Source organism: Panulirus ornatus, chromosome 11 (genome assembly GCF_036320965.1).
Source record: "Panulirus ornatus isolate Po-2019 chromosome 11, ASM3632096v1, whole genome shotgun sequence".
Classification (NCBI taxonomy): Eukaryota; Metazoa; Arthropoda; class Malacostraca; order Decapoda; family Palinuridae; genus Panulirus; species Panulirus ornatus.
Window position 1 is genome coordinate 29,583,193 of NC_092234.1, and position 23,646 is coordinate 29,606,838.

General features: G+C 46.2%; 1 protein-coding gene across 4 annotated transcripts in view; it reads right to left on the reverse strand.

The window, feature by feature from the left end:
• Positions 1 to 23,646, reverse strand: part of LOC139751382 (protein-L-histidine N-pros-methyltransferase-like) — a 744,750-nt gene that overhangs the window by 346,782 nt on the left and 374,322 nt on the right. The window contains exon 1 of one of the 4 annotated variants that reach the window (XM_071666751.1): positions 1,865 to 1,994. The exons of 2 other annotated variants lie outside the window; for them this stretch is intronic. The gene's annotated coding sequence lies outside the window, so the exon portion shown is untranslated. Of the gene's footprint in view, positions 1 to 1,864; positions 1,995 to 23,646 lie in introns of those variants that run through there. One more of the 4 variants, XM_071666752.1, reaches the window with a different exon arrangement.

Sequence of the window (23,646 nt, forward strand, 5' to 3'; positions counted from 1 at the left end):
AATCAACACTTTTCTTTCAGTGTCATCTTCCATCGCCCGTGCCCTTTGGAAAAGTCGTCCTCCAGCCTCAATACTCAGACTGACAATCATAAAATTCATATCAACCTTCATTTTCTTGTCAGTTTTTCGTCAGTGTCAACTGGTTCGGTTTCCCATTTCTTATTTCGATGTATATCTGCTTCTCTCGTTTCAGTGGTTTATCACCCAAGACGACTTGGACAGTGGTGGCTTAGCTCTGGAACTGACCCTATCAAGAGTCAGGTTTGAGGTCAGGCCATATCGTAGTTAAGGGTCGTACCCTCATGCTCAAGGGTCGTACAGTTATGCTCAGGGTCGTATTTAAGCGATGCTCTTCACCTCCTAGGAACACGAATATCACATCTTCGTTACTCTTGCTGAATTTCTTAGTTCAAACATTTTCTTCGGATTCAGGTAAAACTGTTATTGTTCTTACAGCATCTCGCCATCAGCAGCACCCCTTCTAGTCCATCACTAGTCCTTTTTCTAAGTTGCCATCATTCCCTTCCTCTTCCTCAGTCCGTCATCATCCCCTTCCTCAGTCCGTCATCATCCCCTTCCTCAGTCAGACATCATCCCCTTCCTCAGTCCGTCACCATCCCCTTCCTCAGTCCGTCACCATCCCCTTCCTCAGTCAGACACCATCCCCTTCCTCAGTCCGTCATCATCCCCTTCCTCAGTCCGTCACCATCCCCTTCCTCAGTCCGTCATCATCCCCTTCCTCAGTCCGTCACCATCCCCTTCCTCAGTCCGTCACCATCCCCTTCCTCAGTCCGTCACCATCCCCTTCCTCAGTCAGACACCATCCCCTTCCTCAGTCCGTCATCATCCCCTTCCTCAGTCCGTCACCATCCCCTTCCTCAGTCCGTCATCATCCCCTTCCTCAGTCCGTCACCATCCCCTTCCTCAGTCCGTCATCATCCCCTTCCTCAGTCCGTCACCATCCCCTTCCTCAGTCAGACACCATCCCCTTCCTCAGTCAGACACCATCCCCTTCCTCAGTCCGCTACCATTCTTCAGGTTCGTCCGGTGTCATGTGACAAATGTCGTCTCTTTCCGTTCCTTTCTCTCTGATGTTACCTTGGTCGCCTCACTGTGACCACCCACCACATTTCTGTACAACCATACACTCATGTCCTTATACAACAGGCATCACAAACGAAGTAGGAATTACAAAAAAAAAAAAAAAAAAAAAAAAAAAAAAAAAATGAATTTCTAGCATTGGTATTCTTACTTTGGTACTCTTATTAATTCGCAAGTAATTTCAACGCTAAAACGTTTGTTTCAACTGGTCAATTTTTGCATCTGTAGCTCACGATGTCGGCACAACTGCGAATTCTTAATGCTCATTTCTAAAGGTACAATTCTCATGAAACACCATCTATATACACATACAAATATGTATATTTTCTTCACATAACACCGAGTTATTTTTCGCGTTACAGTCCAAATTTCTTATTAACTGTCCTTGTGTGTTTTCTCTTCTTCATTCTTATTCACAATGACAGTCGCACTCCGTCTGCATGAGAGTCCTTGTCGTCAACGCCTTCCACTGGAGCCCCTACGAACGAGCGTTCTACAGGAGGGATTCTAACGTCAATACACTCTGCAGGAGGACCCGTATCGCTGACGCACTCTTGCAAGAGACACCAAGTCGTCGACATCCTCTGCGGTCCAGTCCCCCCACCGCCCATCCCCGCCTCGAATGGCTCCTGCCTCCAACACCTACCATGAAAGGGCCCCTAAGGTTAAGGACTCCGGCAAGAACACCCTCTCCGTCAACGCTTCTTCCAGGAGTGTGTATGTACCTCTGTCCCGAGAAGATCTCGTAACGGGAAGCACCTACCGTCAAAACCTTCCTCAAGAGGGCCTCTGCCGCCGACGTCACCTGCAGTAGGGTCCCGCTTGGCCTAACAGACGTCCGGTGGGCAGGCCTCATCGCCCCTACACTGATGGGAACATTTTCCATGGAAGTGTCCCAAAACATACCGGGGAAAATTCGGTGAGAAAAATGGGGGAGGGGAGGGTTGGGCATAAAAAAGGGAAGGGAAACTCTATCAGTTTCTATTCTACCCAGAATCTTGTGGGAACGGGGTACTGGAGGAAAGCGTGTGGGGTGGAGGGAGGAGAGGCAACCATAGGCAGGGGAAAGAAAGGTGAGGTGAGGGAGGGAATGTGAGGTGAAAGAGGAGAGATGATAAACGGGGAGAGAGAGGAACACGCCGTGATGATCTATGGCTAATGGAAATATAGAAATATGGCATAACTCATTAAAAAAATATATATATGACAGAGATCATGATGAATATTAGAGACATTGAGACAATGACAGATATGCGAAAATGCAGAGTGAGAGAGATTACGATCAATGGCGATAACTAAAGGAAGGAAGAGGCCGAGCACTGAGGTGGTGAAGAAGCAACCATGGAGGGAGGAGAGAGAGAGAGAGAGAGAGAGAGAGAGAGAGAGAGAGAGAGAGAGAGAGAGAGAGAGAGAGAGAGAGAGAGAGAGAGAGAGAGAGAACAATTGTGGTCAGGAGGAGGAATGGAAGTGGCCGTGTGATGACAATACAGCTGAGGCAGACCAGCTCAGGTCAGGGTGCACACATACACAAGAAGACGTACGTGCACCAGGCATCATGTGGTCAGCTATCATTATCAGTCGACACCATGACGTGTGTGGGTGTCTCTCCCTCCTCTCCGTGCGTGTGTCGTCCTCCCAACGTGTACACCAATCCATAATGACCTACACAGCCTATTACGAACACAACCTATCACGTACATCCCGGTCCATAATGACGTACACAGCCCATCACGTACATCCCGGTCCATAATGACGTACACAACCCATCACGTAATACCGGTCCATAATGACGTACACAACCCATCGCGTATACCGGTCCATAATGACGTACATAACCTATCCGATAATTCTGTCCTTCCATCAAATTCACCGAGGAGGAGGAGGAGGAGGAGGAGGAGGAGGAGGAGGAGGGGGAGGAGGAGGAGGAGGGGGATGAAATAGTTCCAATATGGCTAAAATTTTCAAGGGTATTGGAAGCTGCTTCTAAAAATCCATCAACATAACGCCCCAAGTTCCATGGGGAGGTTAAGAAGAAAAAAAAAATGAATGTTCCAAGTGAAGAATTCCAACGCTCCGCCCAGGCCTTCACTCCAACCTGGCCCAAAAAATGATCCCAGTGGGAGAAAAGAGAGAAAAAAAAAAAATCCATGAGAAACTGGGACTGAAGTGCATTAAATAATCCCAGAATCCCAGGGTCGGGGGTCGAGCCCCACACTGCTCGGCTTACCGTTAAAACGCTGGCCCAAGGTGGACCACATGGCCACCCCAGGCCACACACACCCCTTTACCCGAGGCTGGCCACTATCACCTACCGTGCACGGGCGATGTAGGCCACAACAGTACGAAGTGTATAGGCAAACTACAACCGACCAGCACTACAGCGGACGGGGAATACAGTAGGTACAGCGGGGTACAAATGCGCTGTAAAAGAGGTTGGGAAGGGAACACGTGACATCTGACCCATGCCCACCCCATTCTTCCCTCTTTTTTAACATTTTTATACAATCTTGCCGCCTTTTCATCAAATCCGAGCGGGCATCCCCTCCCCCTTTCTTTACGTGAAAACTGGTATTTTGGTCACACAAAGATAAAGCATTGTTACCAGGCTGGGGTGCGGCAGGGGTTGCCAGCGTCGGCCAACAGCCCCAATTATCAACCTCCCGGAATGTATCATGTAGAGCAGCACGGATACAACACGATCGCGATCTAGTTCCTTTTTCATACGTCAGAGAAAAGGAAACACAAAATAAAAACATGAAACAATGTATGAATTTATTCCAAGTGTCACCGTCGGCAAAGATAGCAAAGTACACTAAGAACACTTCCAAATGGGGGACTTTAGTAACCCTGCTTTCCATATGGCTACCAGGCTGGGGAGTTTCAACCACTTCACATAATCCTTCACGAATATCTAATTCAGAGTTACAGTCCGGAAATATTTTTTCAATACTGCGACAACCTGGGAAAACCAAGAGACAAAACAGGAGGGAATATTGCCAGTGGGTTCCCTCCTCCCACCTGCCCTCACCTTCCTCAGAACCCTTGGCTCTACTCCCTTCATCTCTTACCCCTCCTTCCCATACCCTATGCTGACTCCCCAGGACACGCCTTACCTCACCTCCCAACTACTCTCCCTCACGCCTCACCTATCCTCCCCACAACTCTCCTCCCTACACCTCACCTCACCTCCCCAGAGCCCTCCCTACGTCTCACCTCCCCTCCCCACGCCTCCCCTCCCCGCAGCAGGCCCGTGACCCGGGCACAACAGAGCGGGGAAGGTCTACTGTGACAATCGGCGCCTTACGGGTTGGTAGCAATGGTTCCAATCCCATAAAGAAGTGAATATGTGTGGCGACAAAAGAGTGGCACGACCCGGCCTGCCAGTTATTGTGGAAATTGCGATTGGTTCCAATGACTGAAGGTCCCTAATTGGGAGGCAGTTGGGGCCCCCGCCAGCGACAGAATATTGGGCCCATTTTCATAATTTTCACACCTAGAGCCACTGGACATGAATCACAGGAGGATGGGAACAGACCCAGGGGCCTCCCGGACCACTGGAGGAACCCGTATCGTGTACTGCTTCTGGAGGCCAAGTCCCCATTGGGTCAGACCAGAGGTACTTCATGCCTTCCCAGTGGCAACTAACATAAGGGCCTCGCTACACTCCCTGTGGCAACTAATAGCATAGTCTCGTTACGCCCCCTGTGGGGAATGACATGATGTCGGTCTCACCTCCCCTGTGGCAACTAACATGAGGGTCTTCTTATCCTCTCTGTGACTTCAAAGTGAGGGCCTCCTCCGAGGCAACTCCCGTGCTGGACCTACCTCCCTCGTGGCAATAAACGTATTCTCTCTCTCTCTCTCTCTCTCTCTCTCTCTCTCTCTCTCTCTCTCTCTCTCTCTCTCTCTCTCCTTCCGCATGACTATGTACAGAGATACATCAACGAGATACTCAAGAGATGCCCAAGATACACACTCAGGATAAACTCCCCCCGACAGAGACACCTGGGATGCAGGCGAACTCGAGAGACACTTGGGAAACACAGGAACCCGAGTCACATGAAGTATATCGACACACTCGCAAGACACACTTAACACACACAACCCCGAGACAAACCCATGGGTGACTCGAGATACAGACTCTGAAGTTTCGGAACACTGACTAAGAAATCACGCGATACAGACTCATAAGTCTCGCTATACAGTCTGTAAAGTCTCGCGACACAGACTCGAGTCTTGCTGCACAGATTCACGAAGAGACAGAGACATGAAAAACAGAGAGACAGTTATGGGGACATTCTAACGAGACAATTACTATGAACAGCCCTAAGCTGTTTCGTTCGCGCCGACTACCTGAACTTCCGGAAGTCCAGAAGCCAAAAAGGTCACAGAGGGTCAAAGGTCCATTCCGGCTCTCCAGTGTCAACTTGGATTTATAGTGATCACATATAAATTAGCAGGAGTCACCGAGGGACTACCCAGGTCCGGATGTAAGGATATCCGGGACCGATTTAGGGGTATCTTCCTTCAACTTAAAGACATCTAAGATATATCTTGGGTATCCGCCAACATCTTGGGGTCATCGAGAACCATCATGGGGTTATGTGGGAGGAGGAGGAGGAGGAGGAGGCGTGGGGAAAGATGAGGTGTGGCGGATAAGGGAGGCTGCGGTCAAGTCACACTGTTGTGGACTCCTTTTAACACAGGATTCGAAAAGGCACAAAGGAGTTGATACCTCGGCCAGACCAGCATTGGATACAAAAGCCGTTGAACACAACACTGTGTTGTCAAATACGTTTTACAAACCTGCGATCATAAAAGAACTTGACATATACGAAGGCAAGCAGGAGACAGTAAGGAGTCACTAGTTGGTCCATTTTCTATCATGAATATAAAAAAGGTATCAAATAAACATGTGTACAGTAACACCATCAGTAGACTAAATCAGAACAAGATGTCATAACTAGATTAATGCTAGTCTAAAGGTATTACTGGTGCTTTACTTCTCTGAAAATGTTCATCGTGTGATCAACATAGTATGTGGGTAGAGATATGGACACACAATAGAGCCCTATGTCTTCCCTTATCGGAAATGGTGAATCTTGTAGAGAAGTTTAAACAAGCCCAACCAAAACATGGCATAGCAGCGCCTTACTGACAAAAGAGATAACTAAAATTTTGACATCGTATCTAATATTCGAGTCTCGAGTTCAAGTAATGAATCATTCTTTTCTAACATACAATGTGATAAGTATCAGCTCACTAGGGTTCAGACAAAGACCCCTCTGTGACCACTGTAATCCCTCTGTGCCACAGCACGTAACATGAACATGGCCGCTGATCGTGGCAAAAAGGAAGTAACTTGGTAAGACTTCGGGATAGGCAACAGAACCCACGAGGCAGGAGGGAGGGATTACGTCTGGTACAGAAGAGATGAGGTGAGAGTAAGTAACAATGATAGAGAAGGGAAGATGGACAAGAGATGAAGGGAAGATCTGAGGTGCATTCGAACTGAGGAATGTTTGTTTCCCTTCTGTTGTTGCCAGGCCAGCTGGACCATACACCTACAACACTCCTTCACCCTTCATGACCCGGCCCAGGTCATGAAGGGTGAACGACCCTAGGTCATCAGAGGCCAGTATCACTGTCCCACACTACCTCTATGGCCGACTGTCACGGATTGTCACGGTACGTCACGAAGTGCCAGCACCAGCTATTACATACCACCATCATCACCTGGTCACACCACCTTCCTGGTCCAGCTCAGACGCCGCCACCCTGGGTCACGGGTAGTTCTCATCACCTCGTCCAGCGCTACCTTGGGTCGCCACCACTTGAAGGACTGAGGCAATCTTGGTTATCTACTGTTTCGTCCATGTGGCCATCACTTTCCAATGCTTTGAATCTTCCAAACCCTTCACCAGATACACTTCCGTATGGCTGGCTAAGAGAACCAGACGCTGGAGTTCAAAAGAACCTTCACCACACTTGCGTTTTGTGTGTAAACCAGCCAGGAAGACCATCAGCAGGTCCGTCAATCCTGTGGTAGGTTCTCAGTCACCAAAGGCTCGTATGAGTCAGGTTTCAACACACATGGCGCTATAACCCAGCCGACAGATCCCCTGCTTACACACACACACACACACACACCACACACACACACACACACACAGTTCCCTATGTACCGAGCATTTAACATTATGGCCCGTGTCGACATGCCTGATCGTGAAGCATATATGGGGGGAATAACGTCCCACGTACAAGCAATACGTAACGCACGAACAAATGTACAAGCTAATACAAGCACACACACCCACACACACACAGTAAATGAGTCAGCGTAAATTAGAAAAAAAAAGTACACGAGTTAAAAGTTCTACACAAAACATACATTACGTCTGGTATACAAAAACGTAAGACAAGCACACACACACAGTGTTGGCTGGTGTGAAGGAAGTACACTATGTATGATAATTCAGTACCAAATACAACAGATTCAACCAAGTATTTCTACTAAGAATGAACGTGTCAATAACATCCAGTATTACTGTACATAAAACAACTTACAAAATTTAATATTAAGGAAAACAATCACCCAAAACTCACTGACGTTTTACGACGAAACAAAATTAATGTCCATCAATATATAAGAAAATTATCCTACATATTCAGTTATCCAGATTATCATCATCATACGCTTAGCAAAATAGAAATAATAAAATGGGAAATTTATAAACCTGCTTTGCTCCCGTTACTGTAAAATGACTCAGCTTAAGGTTAAAGTGAAAATAGATAAACAGATAAATAAAAATCAGTATCGAACATTACTACGACATAACTATGAATTTTGGTTAGGTTAGGTTAGGTTAGGGTAAGGTAGGGTAGGGTAGGGTGGTGTTCAGGCTGCTTAGGTTAAGGTTAGGTCAGGTTAGGTTAGGTTAGGTTAGGTTAGGGTGGTGTACAGGCTGCTTAGGTTAAGGTTAGATTACGGTAGACAACAAACATGGCTGGTTAATGTTACGATCATAAAACATCATCCGAAGGTAAACAAAAAAAATCTATACCGTATCTAACATTTAACAGAAATTAAGATAATCAAAATCCCAGAGTAATATAACAAAACTTTAAACGCGATAATTCAAACCACGTTGAAGAATTATATATTGGTAGATTACACGCGTTAACCTTTCCTCTATAATGATATATGATTACCCAATATATAAAGTAAACTTTATGTTGGTAGAAAAATCTAAGCTAGTCCAAGATTTTCATCGTTACAACATGACAGCCAAATTACATACCGTTATATAGGTAATCTATAGGAAGCTATTGAATGATATAGCACCTGCGATAAATCGAACTCCACACTCAGGTGTAGATGAACCACGATATAGAATGTTAAAACATGGAGCTAAACCTGACAACAAACTGGCATACCACGTACTCAACCAAGCTATATCGTAGCCACCTTGAACCCGTGAGAGTCTGGCTGCTGCTTCCCACAGTTTATTTACGAGACCAGCCACATGAGGCTTGACCGTTATGATACCTCCTTCTACCCTGGAGCAACGGAGCTGTAGAACTCCCTCCCTTCTCTCGTCCTTCCCCTCCTCCTATGACTCTACTACATGTAGGAATCAGGTCTCCAGACACCTGGGGAGCTCTGGTTAATTTCATCATTCCTCTTCACACCCATTTTTTCCTTTCATCCGGGATGATTTGCTCGCACCATGTGGGTCACTATATATATATATATATATATATATATATATATATATATATATATATATATATATATATATATATATATATATCATACAAACCTCCAACAGCCAGGATCGAACCCGGGACCCCTGTGCAAGAGGCAGGCTATGGGACTGTATAACAGGAAACAACTATTCGAAATACTAAGTACTCGAATACCCTTCGTCTCACAATGGTGAGCAACGGGGAGACGAAGGGTATTCGAGTACTTAGTATTTCGAATAGTTGTTTCCTATTATACAGTCCCATAGCCTAGCGGTTAGCATGCCTGCCTCTTGCACAGGGGTCCCGGGTTCGATCCTGGCTGTTGGAGGTTTGTATGTTCTATGAAGGTGGGCGTTCATATGCACTTTATTCGTATATATATATATATATATTTTTTTTTTTTCCCATACATATTCGCCATTTCCCGCATTAGCGAGGTAGCGTTAAGCACAGAGGACTGAGCCTAAGAGGGAAAATACTCACTTGGCCCTCTTTTCTGTTCCTTCTTTTGGAAGTCAAAACTAGAGAGGAGGATTTCCAGACCCCTTCTCCCCTATCCCCAGGGATAATATATATATATATATATATATATATATATATATATATATATATATATATATATATATATATACATATATATATATATATATATATATATATATATATATATATATATATATATATATATAAGCTAAGACCATGAGGTAAACCCGACCGTATCCGGTTATAGTCTACAGTAAACCAAGATGCATATTGACACAAACCCGGTGTAAACCTAACCACACACTGGTACTCCCCAAACTACAGTCAGCAAATCGTCTACTAGTATACAACTTGTCAGCTAAACCCAGCTACATCCTGGTACGTCTGACCTAAACTCAGCTATATCTTAGCATAATGGAGCAAGATCCAGCTACATCTTGGCGCTAAAGAGCTAAATCCAGCTACATACTGGTACGTCTGAGCTAAAACCAGCGACATAGTAGTACCATCTGAGCTAAACCCGGCAACATACTGGTACCATCTGAGCTAAAACCTAACTTCACACTGGCACGTCTGAGTTAAACCAAATAATTCCTATCTGGATAAACCATCCGCAGCAACACCGTATATCAGAGAAATATCTAAGATAAAGAGGATATGCATTAAGCTGGGCCTCAATGTTTAATGTTACAGATGCGATCAATAATGATAAAAAAAAAAAAGGGGGGCCCAGGCCAGGGGAAGGCCCGCACGTCTCCCCAATGTGCAATTTAATATATTTCTCTATCGCGTTCGCTATCGATTCTCCCCCATCCCCCCTTCACCCCCTAACCCACCCAGATATATTGCCATTTTTTCCCCCTAGGCCTTGATTCAGTCGCAAGTTTTACACAGATGAAGTTATGGCCACGACAATATAATGAGATCAATATTTATGGTCCCCCACGATTTAGGCTTCAAGAATAAAATGAACTCGGGTTATTATCTTCCGACTTTTGATTACAGTCACTGACTTATGCCTTTAAGGACACGACACATCCAGCGGTCACCACCACCAACAGTGTTGCCAGGGTAATATAACTAACGAATGAAATTGTGGTTGGATTAGAGAAGAGTTTGTTGAAGGTTACTGACTGAAGATTACCTTAATGATTACTGAAGATTACCCTACTGAGCATTTCAGCAATATCATATTTACAACATTCAATTAAGAGAGAAATAGTATTCGTGTGTGTGTGTGTGTGTGTGTGTGTGTGTGTGTGAGAGAGAGAGTGGGTCAGGGAACTAGATAGCAACAGCAACTGGTACTGCATCAAAAGAACACAACTAACGTTAAGCGAATCTCATCGTTTCGCTCAAAACCATTCTGTTCGCAAACTCTGCCTTTTCATGAAGCACCAGGGTTTCGTGAAGCACCAGTGTTTCATGAAGCACCAGGGTTTCGTGAAGCACCAGGGTTTCGTGAAGCAACCAGGGTTTCATGAAGCACCAGGGTTTCGTGAAGCACCAGTGTTTCGTGAAGCAACCAGGGTTTCATGAAGCACCAGGGTTTCGTGAAGCACCAGTGTTTCGTGAAGCAACCAGGGTTTCATGAAGCACCAGGGTTTCATGTATCACCAGGATTTCGTGAAGCAACCAGGGTTTCGTGAAGCAACCAGGGTTTCGTGAAGCACCAGGGTTTCGTGAAGCACTAGGGTTTCGTGAAGCACAAGCTAATCGTGAAAACCCAGCTTTTCGTACATCATCAGCTTATCACAGAGCCGCATCTTTCAGTAGAGCTTTGGGTTTTCGTGCGGCGGCAGCTCTAAGTGAAGCACCAACCAACTTCTCGTGAGTGACCAGACCTGCTTCCTGCACCACCTGTTCGCACAAACCCCACCTCTTCACTCCTCATTACGCAACCGCCACAAGAAAATCTAGAACCCATCCCAGTGGAGCGGAGGGAGCGGCTCTCGCTCTCACAACCCAGGAATCTCCCCCTTCCATTCCAGATTCAACCAAGAGAAAATAATAATCTCATCCATCTACATTTTTTTTTTTAAATACATTTTTCACTCGGTAAATAACGTAATGTATGAGCCGGGCAGGGGAAAGGGGAGACACTGCACTCTACTGACAAAAGGAGTTGTAACAATGCTCAATCTAGCAGCTTTTTTCTCTTTTTTTCCCCCTCGCGGACCATTCTGTCCCTGGCTCCATGATATCTCCACAATGGACGCCGGTTAAAGCTGCTACAATTGTCCCTCCAGTAAATAACATAAAAAAAATAAAATAATTCTGATTGGCTGACTAGCTAGCACCGGTTTTGGCATTAGCAGTGTTGCCATCTTGGGGGCGCGTCAGACGGTGGGGACTTAATCCTATCTGGACATAGCAAGACTCCACACCACGGCTGGTAATGATGACAAGAGACAAGGCTACACAGAGGAGTCCTGCAGCTGGAGACAGACTGGAGGAACATGTTGAGACTGGCTGGTCTGGGAGTAGTGTTGTACCAGGGGGATACAGGACCTGCCATACAAAGACACACCCTGTACATACAACCTCCTTCAGGGATGGTACAAACAGCAAGAAACGGGTTGTTAGACCCCGAAGGCAACGGCCTATGCTAGCTTGCGCGCGCGCGCGCGTGTGTGTGTGTGTGTGTGTGTGTGTGTGTGTTTGTCTCATGTATGCCCGTCTATGCATGTGTTCACACTACGGCTCTTCATACTGCAGGTACAACACACTATGAGCTATGTAACTCACCCTGACTTATCCCGTTCATCAAACTTGACCCTCACAACAGAGTAACTCACTGTTATCGGCGTTCTTGTACCCACAACAACAGTGGCACACAACCTGATTCAATTTCGCCTACGTTAAACATAACTGCAAGCTCTCAACTTACGAAACACTGCTCTGCCACAGTAATAGATAACCGATAAACAGGCAGTAACTGAACTGTGTATGGAGAGGCAAACAGCAAGTGACAAACCATAAAATATGACAGAACACCAGAATCAACCAAGTGAAGGCTTGGATGATGTACGGAGATGAAGAACCGAGTACAGAGAGAATGTTATCAATGGTCGATCAAAATGTCAAACGAAGGTCGCATGGTGTTGACGTTTATGGAAAATAAAATACATGGAATGACTGTCATTCCTGTAATCCCTGTGTAATGAGCTGGAGGAAGGAAGCTGGGGAGGTGTTGGCGGTGGCAGTGCGTGAGGGAGTGTTGGGGGGTGGTGAGAGTGAGGGAGTGTTGGGGGGTAGTGAGAGTGAGGGAGTGTTGGGGGGTGGTGAGAGTGAGGGAGTGTTGGGGGGTGGTGAGAGTGAGGGAGTGTTGGGGGTGGTGAGAGTGAGGGAGTGTTGGGGGGTGGTGAGAGTGAGGGAGTGTTGGGGGTGGTGAGAGTGAGGGAGTGTTGGGGGGTGGTGAGAGTGAGGGAGTGTTGGGGGTGGTGAGAGAGAGGGAGTGTTGGGGGTGGTGAGTGAGGGAGTGTTGGGGGGTAGTGAGAGTGAGGGAGTGTTGGGGGGTGGTGAGAGTGAGGGAGTGTTGGGGGGTGGTGAGAGAGAGGGAGTGTTAGGGGTAGTGAGAGTGACGTCGTGGAAAGAGCGGGGACAAGGGGGTCAGTATGTGGTGATGAGTGTGGAGGGCAAGTAAGGGAGAATGGTGGCCAGTGGTGGTGGTGTTGTTCTGGGTAGGCTACACAACAATACAAACATCCAACACTGCCACCAATGAAAACCTCATTACCAGACGAGAGACATCAGAGGCGCGCGATGATTGGCCGCCCGATAAACCCATGTTATCTGATGGTAAATTAATTTTTCTTTTCGAGTGCTAATGATAGAGGCGGCGGCGCAACATGTCCTCCTCCCTCGACCCTCGTGTCAGGGAGGGAAAGCATCACGGCCACATCCGACATATTCACACAGCTAGCCAGCCGTCAGTCAGGGAGGCCCCAGAACTAACAGGTGACCTGTTCCACTAAGTATTATATAACAGTATTTACTTAAGTTATACTTTTTACGTACCACACAGTTGTTAATATCATTAAAGGGAAAGAAAAACAATGGATTAACCCCATGAACTTAACATGAAGCATCCCGAATACTTGATCACAATCCCTGTACACAAAGTGCAGAAAATATTTTCAATTCCAGATGAAGCATCTGACACACTTCCCTCCCACACACACAGGTGACACAATCACAACCCTCCCCACACACAGGTGACACAATCACAACCCTCCCCACACACAGGTGACACAATCACAACCCTCCCCACAATCAGGCACTTCCCTCCTCCCGCTCACTGCGGATTCTGAGGGTGTAGACAACCCCAGGAGGGAGTGGCAGACTCACGCACTCCACTGTCTTCTGTGGAGGTCAGAAGTGACCCGCACTGGATCACGTGACGACCACCAACACTTACCTGAGGTCAGGTCAGACTGCCCGGGTCAACGTGTCGCCTCAACTCACCTGGAAAAAGAAAACAAAAATTAATATTCAAAACATGTCCTGAACGGAGTTTATCCTGGTCACATCTACAACGACAACCACCTCGTCTACAACATCATTACTGGGATAATGATCATAATGAACTTTTTAATTTTTAATTAACGAACATTCGTTCTGCATCTCCAATTGAATCCCAAGTTCTGGTAACATCTGGTAATAAGCAGTAATCTCTTCCCCCCCGCCCCTCCCCAGCAGCAGCAGCAGCATCAAGGCCCTTCACAGGGCCTGCTTCCCCAGCATCCGGTCAGGGTTTCCCCCTTATTGCCTGGAATCAAAGCCCCGCAGGGCTGCCCGGGACAACACCACACATCCCCTCGACATCTGGCAACCCACAAACGACAGCATTAACCCTCCTGAATTTCTCTCACATTGATACAAAAAAACAATCACAAATTTCACCAGGGGAAACCGCGAGATACTTTAGAATTCTAATAAAACAAAATATTCCGTCATTAAGCTCACCAACAAACTCGAAAATGACCAAAGGAAAGAAAGAAAAAAAAAAAAAACGAGAATAACGGTAACCTCTGGCAACTGGTACCAACCGGTTGCCCCCTTTTACTGGTCCTTCTTACCTGGATTATCTTTTTTTACCTGTTGGCCCTTTTACCCGTGTGAACTTTATGTCAAGCTTTCCATATTTTAGGGAAGAGAATAGACACATGTGAACCAGGAAGGGGGGGGGGGGGGGATGGCCGGGCCGGGCGGGGCGGGGCTGTGAACCGTCAGGCCCAGAGAAAAGGATGGGTTGGTGGGAGAGGAGAGGGTGGGCAGGACGGGAGGAAAGGGAAGAGGAGGGAAAATGGGAGAGGTGGAAGGAGGGAAGGATAGGGGGAGAATGTGTGTGTGTGTGTGTGTGTGTGTGTGTGTGTGTGTGTGTGTGTGTGTGTGTGTGTGTGTGTGTGTGCGCGCGCGCGCGCGCATCACTGTTACGAATCACAATACAGGTCATCTCTAGTCACTGTGTAAGTTCGCCTGTGGGGGGTGTGGGGGTGATATGGAAGGCTGGGCGACCTACTTCTCGTCGTGGGATGCCGAAGCGCTCAGGGCATCTGCCTGTGAGGTTACGTAACTATGTATCAAGAGAGTGGGGTTCCGAGGTCCACCTGGATGTAACCTAACCAGTGTGTGGTCACGAACACTGCCCTCGGATGGAGAAAGTGTAGCACAGCGGCTCCTCCTTGTATTTCGCAAAGGCGAACTACAATACGCACTGCATATGACTATTTCTCAATTTTCTCTTTCGCACGGCGCTAGAGGAAGACCTCCCCCCCCCCCACACACAAACACATGGCGCTAGAGGCGCGCGCGCACACACACACACACACACCAAAAAAATCTCATACGAAGGTAAATATTTCTTGTCGGTATTTGGTCACCAGATGAAGACTTATCCCATGGAAGTAAGAAATCTTCTGGCAGTGAATAAATCATTGATTCTTTTTTGTTTATTTTTTTAGAGATCCCTAAATGATATAAACCAAAATGATAATAAGCATCTTCACTATTCCTTAGCATTCGATTGAATTTTTTTAGTTTTACATAATCAAGCAAACGAAATATTTGGCAACTGTTGTGTTTGCGACCAGCTTATTACTGGACATACCCTCACTCACTCACCTTCTGCCACACTACAACACAATCCTAACAAACACTTATTCATCATAATATACAACACACAGGAAAAACTTATCTGAATTTTGTATCAACAAAGGACAAACTTTTGACACAAAAACTCTGTTAACTTCTACCAAACCCGACTTGATCAATAAGGTGATTTCTTAAAGACATAGAACTTATCAAGATGATGTGATTCATAATATGAAATATGAAACTTAATTCATGCAATAACAACCATATACAATACTGCATTAGCGTCTTCTAGTTAAAATAACTACTATTTCATAACAGAACAAGAAAGTATTCTAAACAAGAGCATATAACAGCAAAATGGGGTCTGCAGGCCTAACGACCTTCCTCATAGGTCGCTTGGTCGTTAAACCCAACGAACCAACAACCATCCAACCAATAAACGGGTTAGAAGTTATCACATCTGACCTAGGTTTTCATCAGTTTTCATAAGTGTGTGTGTGTGTGTGTGTGTGTGTGTGTGTGTGTGTGTAGCCAGACTTTTGGAAATAATTCCCTGTTAGTGGTAGACGCACGGCAGGTTGGTTGCAAACTTAACAGCTCCTAAAAATATTGCGAGTTTGCCTCTCGACCAGAAATGAGATGTAAGCCAGCCTCTGCCTCTCTCTCTCTCCCTCAGTTCCCTCACCCAGCCAGCCCAGCACATCATGTGTGCCTGCACGTTCAGTAATGGAACACCTCGGCTGTATCTGCTTCACTTTTTACGACAGCCTGATTCGTAAACTTCAAAATCTATCAAATTCCCCGAAATCTAAGATCTAACTACTATCATCATTGAACTAGAGTATTATAGAGTATTTGCGAAAGCAAGGCATCCACATTACTACCTCCAACTTTTTAAGCAAAATGCACAGTCTCGTAAATATCCATGAATAGGTTCCAATACAATTATCACTTTACGATACTCGTAAACCATGAACTTCTCAGATTTTCACGATCCTAAATCGTAAGAATCAATTATCAAAGTCACGATACTAAAAGACACCATGACACCCTAATCTAACGTCTTATCAACAACAGTAATTACGATACCCATGCCTCATGCAACAGTAGTGTTAAACGATCCATATTTTGAGCGAGGTTATCATGACCAAGATACTCTAAGACCTGGATGTCTGGCAGACGTGAGGCGACGGGTTCTACCCAGCAGCAGCGGTACCCACCCTGGCCAATGGCTCCCCAAACACATTAAATTGATTCAGGCACCTCTGGCAGCAGCCCCTTCAATCACCGAGTCTTAGGATGTGCTGGTGAGCCCCGTCCCACCACCACCTGGTTAATCCCGCCATGCTCACACCTCTCACCTCTCCCTCACTCTCAACGCGCTCTCACTTACTCAACGCCATCTCATCCACAGAATTCTCTCTCTCTCTCTCTCTCTCTCTCTCTCTCTCTCTCTCTCTCTCTCTCTCTCTCTCTCGAGTGATCACCTCAACCACACTTTTCAGGGCACCGTCTCATTTCTCTCCACATCTTCTGCAAGAAACTACCGCGAGTGTCGTGTGAAAAGCGAATCAAAGAACATATAAAATACCGAGTGACAATATATATATATATATATATATATATATATATATATATATATATATATATATATATATATATATATATATATATATAAGAATGGCTGTGTACAACACGACCGCAGAAGAACGAAGAAACAAGAGAAGTAAGTGTACCTCAGTATGATGCTAGTGAACCTAAGTTTAATGTGAGTGAACTTGAGCGGACCGAAATCCGATAGGAATGAACTTTGTTGACCTCATGTTTAGTGCGAGTGAACTTAAATGAACTTAAGTTTAATAAGAGCGAAACTTAAGTTAAATGCAGCGAATGACTGTAACAGTTTCACCAGATATATTCCTGGCTGGCCAGGTGAGGACCATAATATTTCGTAAACTGATCCACGCACGATATAGTGATTTGCATGTTACGATACACGCACGATCGTCAAAATTTTTTTGAGAACTTATGATACGGAATAGTGGTCACGTGAGAGTAACAATCAGCTGACGACACAAAACAACATCAGCTAACAACTCAAGATGCAGAACTGGTGACAACGTACAAACACTTATCAGCTGACGACTTACGATAGATACCAGCTGACGGCAGAAGATGCAGACCAGCTGACGACGTAAAACAATTATCACCTGACGGCAGGAGATCCAGACCAGCTGACGACGCAAAACAATTATCTGCTGACGGCAGAAGATCCAGACCAGCTGACGACGTAAAACAATTATCAGCTGACGACACTGCTAGACACAGAACAGCTGATGGCAGAAGATGCAGACCAGCTGACGACGTAAAACAATTATCAGCTGACGGCAGAAGATGCAGACCAGCTGACGACGCAAAACAATTATCAGCTGACGGCAGAAGATGCAGACCAGCTGACGACGTAAAACAATTACCAGCTGACGGCAGAAGATGCAGACCAGCTGACGACGTAAAACAATTATCAGCTGACGGCAGAAGATGCAGACCAGCTGACGACGCAAAACAATTATCAGCTGACGGCAGAAGATGCAGACCAGCTGACGACGTAAAACAATTACCAGCTGACGGCAGAAGATGCAGACCAGCTGACGACGTAAAACAATTACCAGCTGACGGCAGAAGATCCAGACCAGCTGACGACGTAAAACTATCAGCTGACGACACTGCTAGACACAGAACAGCTGACGACGTAACATTAAGCTTATCACCTGACAGTTCAAAATACGAATGTAGGTCTCACTAAGTCGCAAGTGATGACGCTGCTGGTCAACGCTGGCTTGAGCCTCCAAGCGACGTAACTCTAGTGACGCAAGACGCGACGCCATGAACTGGCAAACTATCCAGAAGTTATGATGTTTACATCTGTGTACTCCATCCCCCAGAACCACACTGGGGATGACAGGTGTCTCCTCAGGGAATGACTTGAAATACTGGCAAAGCAACACGTGCCCAGTGTGTGTGTGTGTGTGTGTGTGTGTGTGTGTGTGTGTGTGTGTGTGTGTGTGTGTGTGTGTGTGTAATATACACAGTATATAACACTTCATACGCGAGATGCAGTTCGTCTGTGTTGGTTATGAATGTCTTTTTGTACTCACAAAATTTGTGAAACCAATTTTTTTTAATCACCACTATTTGCTAAACCAGTACCTGGACTCACCACTATTTACCAAACCAATTTGTGTAACCACCACTATCTGCCAAACCAATTTCTGTAACCATCACTATTTGCTAAACCAATTTCTGTAATCACCACTATTTACCAAACCAATTTCTGTAACCACCACTATTTCCCCAACCAATTTCTGTAATCACCACTATTTGCTTAACCAATTTCTGTACTCCACTATTTCCCCAACCAATTTCTGTTACCACCACTATTTCCCCAACCAATTTCTGTAACCACCACTATTTGCCAAACCAATTTCTGTACTTATCACTATTTCCCTAACCAATTTCTACACAGATTGATACAGGGAGGCTTCATAGGATCCCTAAAAGTACCGATGGGATAACTATGTTGTTCGTGGAGTCCAACACACACACACACACACACACACACACACACACACTGCTCCATAACAACTGTCACGTCTGTCCCCACCCCCTCCCTTCTCCGAGCCTACAACGTGTCTATATAACAATATATCTACCGTTATCTTCCTGCAAGTGTCTATAAACTATATTTTCAGATATATGTATCTCATCATCGTCCGCGTCGTATTTATAGCGCTATCTTGTCCCCAATAATAGGAGGCCGCTGGTAGAAAATAACCGAGTGAAGGTGGCGTACAAAACACACTTAAGTCTTTGTGCAATTTGTACATTTCAGTACATTTTGGTCTGGATAATAACCGAGCACAGTCAGCATACATGTTCCAAATCATCAATAATTTGAAAATCCTGCCTTACGTCAGCTGTCCAGCCAAGAAGTTACTTTAATATGGAACACACACACACACACACACACACACACACACACACACACACACACACACACACAATAAATCCTAGCATTATCCACACGGAATAAAACTCGTATTAAATGTTAATAATATAATGAAGTAATTAGAGTTGTAATGACACAGTAATTAGCAAAGTTTAATGAGGTTTTATAAGCAAAAATCAGACATGTTATGGTTATGTATGATGTTAATGCTGGTGAGTAGTGCGTGGTGTGTGTATGTGATCGTACACCACCTGCCACACACCAACTCCACCTCATCTTCATTCTACGTGCACCACCTGCCATACATCAGCTGTACCTCATCTTCATTCTACGTGCACCACCTGCCACATATCAGCTGTACCTCATCTTCATTCCACGTGCACCACCTGCCACACATCAGCTGTACCTCATCTTCATTCTCCGTGCACCACCTGCCACACATCAGCTGTACCTCATCTTCATTCCACGTGCACCACCTGCCATACATCAGCTGTACCTCATCTTCATTCCACGTGCAGCACCTGCCACACACCAACTCCACCTCACCTTCACCACCTACCATACATCAGCTCCACCTCACCTTCACTCCACTCTTCCACCTTCTTCCCTCTGTGTCCTTCGTGGCCAACTGGCACTACTGTCTTTCCCATCCTTCCCTTCCTCTCACTTTTAATCCCATTGTCTCTCACTTCTCTCATTCTCCGCTCTCTCCCTCACTCTCCCAGTTCATCCTCCCCTACACTGGCCCTGCCTCCCTCTCTCTCCGCCTCTTCTATCGTCAGTTCTTACGCCTCCCACCTTTACCGTGGCCACTGCTTACGGCCTCTTATCCTCTCCTGTTCACTCTATCATCGAATGGCGTTGCTTTACCCATCATCTTCGGCTGCTACTGGGATTCCTATTTTTCTCTTCTTTGTCCTTTTCTCCCCTTCCCCGCCAGCATCACCCGCCCATCTTATCTCCCATTGCTTTTGTTCACTTCCCTCCTCTTCCAGCCCTCATACTCTCCCCCTTCACTTCCACGTACCTTCCGCCCCCCCCCCTCTGGTTACTTCCCCCTTCCTTCCTCCCCTTGTCACTACTATTCTTCCTCCCCTTCCTCCTCTTAAGCACCATCGCTTGTTTCCCTAAACCTCCCTCCCCTCACACCACCACCACCTCTCACCATCACTAATACTTTCTCCCCAACCACCAACACAACCTTCTATCTCAATCACCAACACGTCATCCTCCTCAACGACTATCACCCATTCCCCCCACCGTAGACAAAACTACCTCTCCCCAGCCACATTACTCCCCAACCGCTCCAACCATCACCACTGTCCCTATCGCAACTATTACTGTCCCCATCGCCTCAAACCAATCCCATTAACCCCTCCCCCCCAACACCATCACTTCTAGTGTGCCCTACTCCACCCACCACCACTATTCTTTTCTCTCAAGACCTACCACCACTACCTCCTCTTCCCGACCATGACTGCCACCTCTCCAACCACCACCACTAACCCCATCACCACCAGCCCACTTCCCTTCCCCAGCCACTGTTCCCTCCTTCCACTGCTCTATCCTGGTGTCCAAAGTTCATCAAAAACGAAGAAAAAGGAAGGAATACATAGAAGAGCAAGAAAATCAATTCCTTCCGTCAGGAACAAACCTAATGAAGAAACAACCAAGAAATTTGAAATAACATTTTCTCAGAAAGCAAAGACGTTGATGAAACGTAACAGTGTCCAGAATACTGGACGGCATAACTACAGGCAGTTTCTTCACTCAGAAATGCAACAACCAGGAGTAGCGATATGGAAGGAGATGCGACACTGACGAGGGAGGGGAAATGTTTTCCTTTATCATTAGTTATCATACATTGGAATAAACTATCAGTATATGATGTCACGATAAGGACTATCAGTACATGTAAATCGCAGCTTGGCAATACTTTAATATTGATCATTAGTGGATTAACCTGTTTAAGGACAATATAATACCCACGTATTCCCATTTTTTTCTTCTCAGATGAGGGTCTCTTCCTGAGCGTATCCATCGGCTGGAAGTAAATCAGAACATGCTTTTCATTCGCACTTTCCAACGGAATTTCCAAGTCCGTATATTCTCTCCATACGATATGGTGTTCCACAACAGCTATTTTCAAGCCGGCTGACGTGCAGGGTGGAGCAGTGGGTAAGGAGGAGCCAGGGTCTGCTTATACTTCCGTGTCTCCTTACTGACGTTGTGATGTGGGTGACTAGTGTTGTCCTCCAGCACATATCCTCGTGACAGACCATCAGGTCTACTGTCATCTGTCCTTCCCATGTAACCTACCCACCTACAACCACTGCTCCAACCTGCACAAAACACCACTTCCTCACCTACACTAACCACTAAACCACCATCCCAATCCCATTTTGTCCTCACCAATCACCACTACCTCCGTCAACCATCCCAGCTACCCCCTACGCTAACCTCTACTCCCTGCCCCTTGCCTCTCCCAACACCATTACTGCCCCAGCAACGTGTAACCTTCCCCAGCTCCCGTGTGAACAACTAACGCACCTTTCATTCTTCTTCATTTTTTAGGAGTTTTGGTGAATAAGATCAATGGCTGGCGTCCCTTTACCGAGGCCACGCCAATGAGGATTTGAAAAGCTGGAAAAATACCCGCGCGGTTGGTGGCAGAGAGTGGGACAAGTAGAGGGGATGAGAGAGAGAGAGAGAGAGAGAGAGAGAGAGAGAGAGAGAGAGAGAGAGAGAGAGAGAGAGAGAGAGAGAGAGAGACTTACTACTTGGGGAGTGCTGGGGCAAATGCTTCCTAATTTTTTTTCTTCTCTGTTGTTTAACCAACCCTGAACAAGATTCTGTACAGGGAATGTAGCGTGACGTGTGTGTGTGTGTGACAACACGGGGGGGTGTGTGAGTGTGACCGTCTACGTTACAAGGTTGAGGAGACGGACACAAGACTGACCGACTGGACCAAACCTACGAGGGAGCAGGTGGGTCCAGAACAGCCTAAGATGAGGTCCTCCACCGTCAAGAGTCAAAGGACTGTCGAGAGTCATAGGATACACGCTTCAAGTTCGTTGTCTATAGTTGTTTGGGAAGTGCTGCAGGCAAGAGCTGGCACTGATCCGTAAGTGACACAGTCTTATTAGCAAAAGTCTCAGGGGGGAAACTCGTAGTCTTCTTCGAGGACATTCCACAAGAGGGATTCTGCAAGTAACGCCGCTGGACGACACGAAAAACAGAGCAAGGATTAAATCCTGCAAGGTGTGTGTTATCACGATCTTGATCCAGTGACAGGAGGACTGATGGTCGATGGGGCGTCAGTGAATACCATGCCAAACCACCGAGAGTCAATACCTTGCCAAACCACCACCCGGTAAGACATGAATGAAATTACACTTGGCGACCACCGGTTATGGACGTCCGGCATCTGGAGTCACGAAGTTCAGCGAGTCCCCAGCAAGGTGGGACCCGGGCAGACATCTCACAGATACACAAGAACTCAAACAATATTCCAGTCGCTTCATCAACCTCACCGCTACAGCCAGGACCGCAGCAGCCACCTGAGATACGCATGGCCACGAAGGACACTGTACACATACCACAGACAACAAAGAAAAAAAGTCAAGCAAGAAAGACTCGTGTTACACAGACGATTAACAACAACAGGAAAATGTGTCTCACTGCAGACACAATCTCATGTACAAAAATAAAAACAATCGATACTGATCGAGACAAAAACTTGACAAAAAAAAAAAAGTCACACAGCAGTTACTTAAGACACACTATTCAATAGGAAGATGACCAAGTGGTGAGGTGGACTTTAGCTAATAAGGCAGTTAACCTGGTGTGTGCACACGAAGAACCCACCAAGACAAACACAACAGTAACAACACAAAACATTCCCTCGACTTCACAAACACTCGAGACAACACAAAGGGCGACCCATACACAGACACAAACGTAAAGACACATCCACGAAACGAGGAAACATCACAGACAGACAGACAGACTGACCGACGCAGGGCACCGACACGTGGGCAAGATGTACTCCTCTCCCCCCGAATCCCCTTCCTCTAGGCTGCAATAAACAAGAAAAGAAGATTACATGCAAATATATTCACCAAGATGCTGGCCAGGGAAGCCGCGCCTACATCCCGGTTCCTAATCCTCGTTTCCTCCACTTAAAAATCTTCGGGGACTCCCACAAG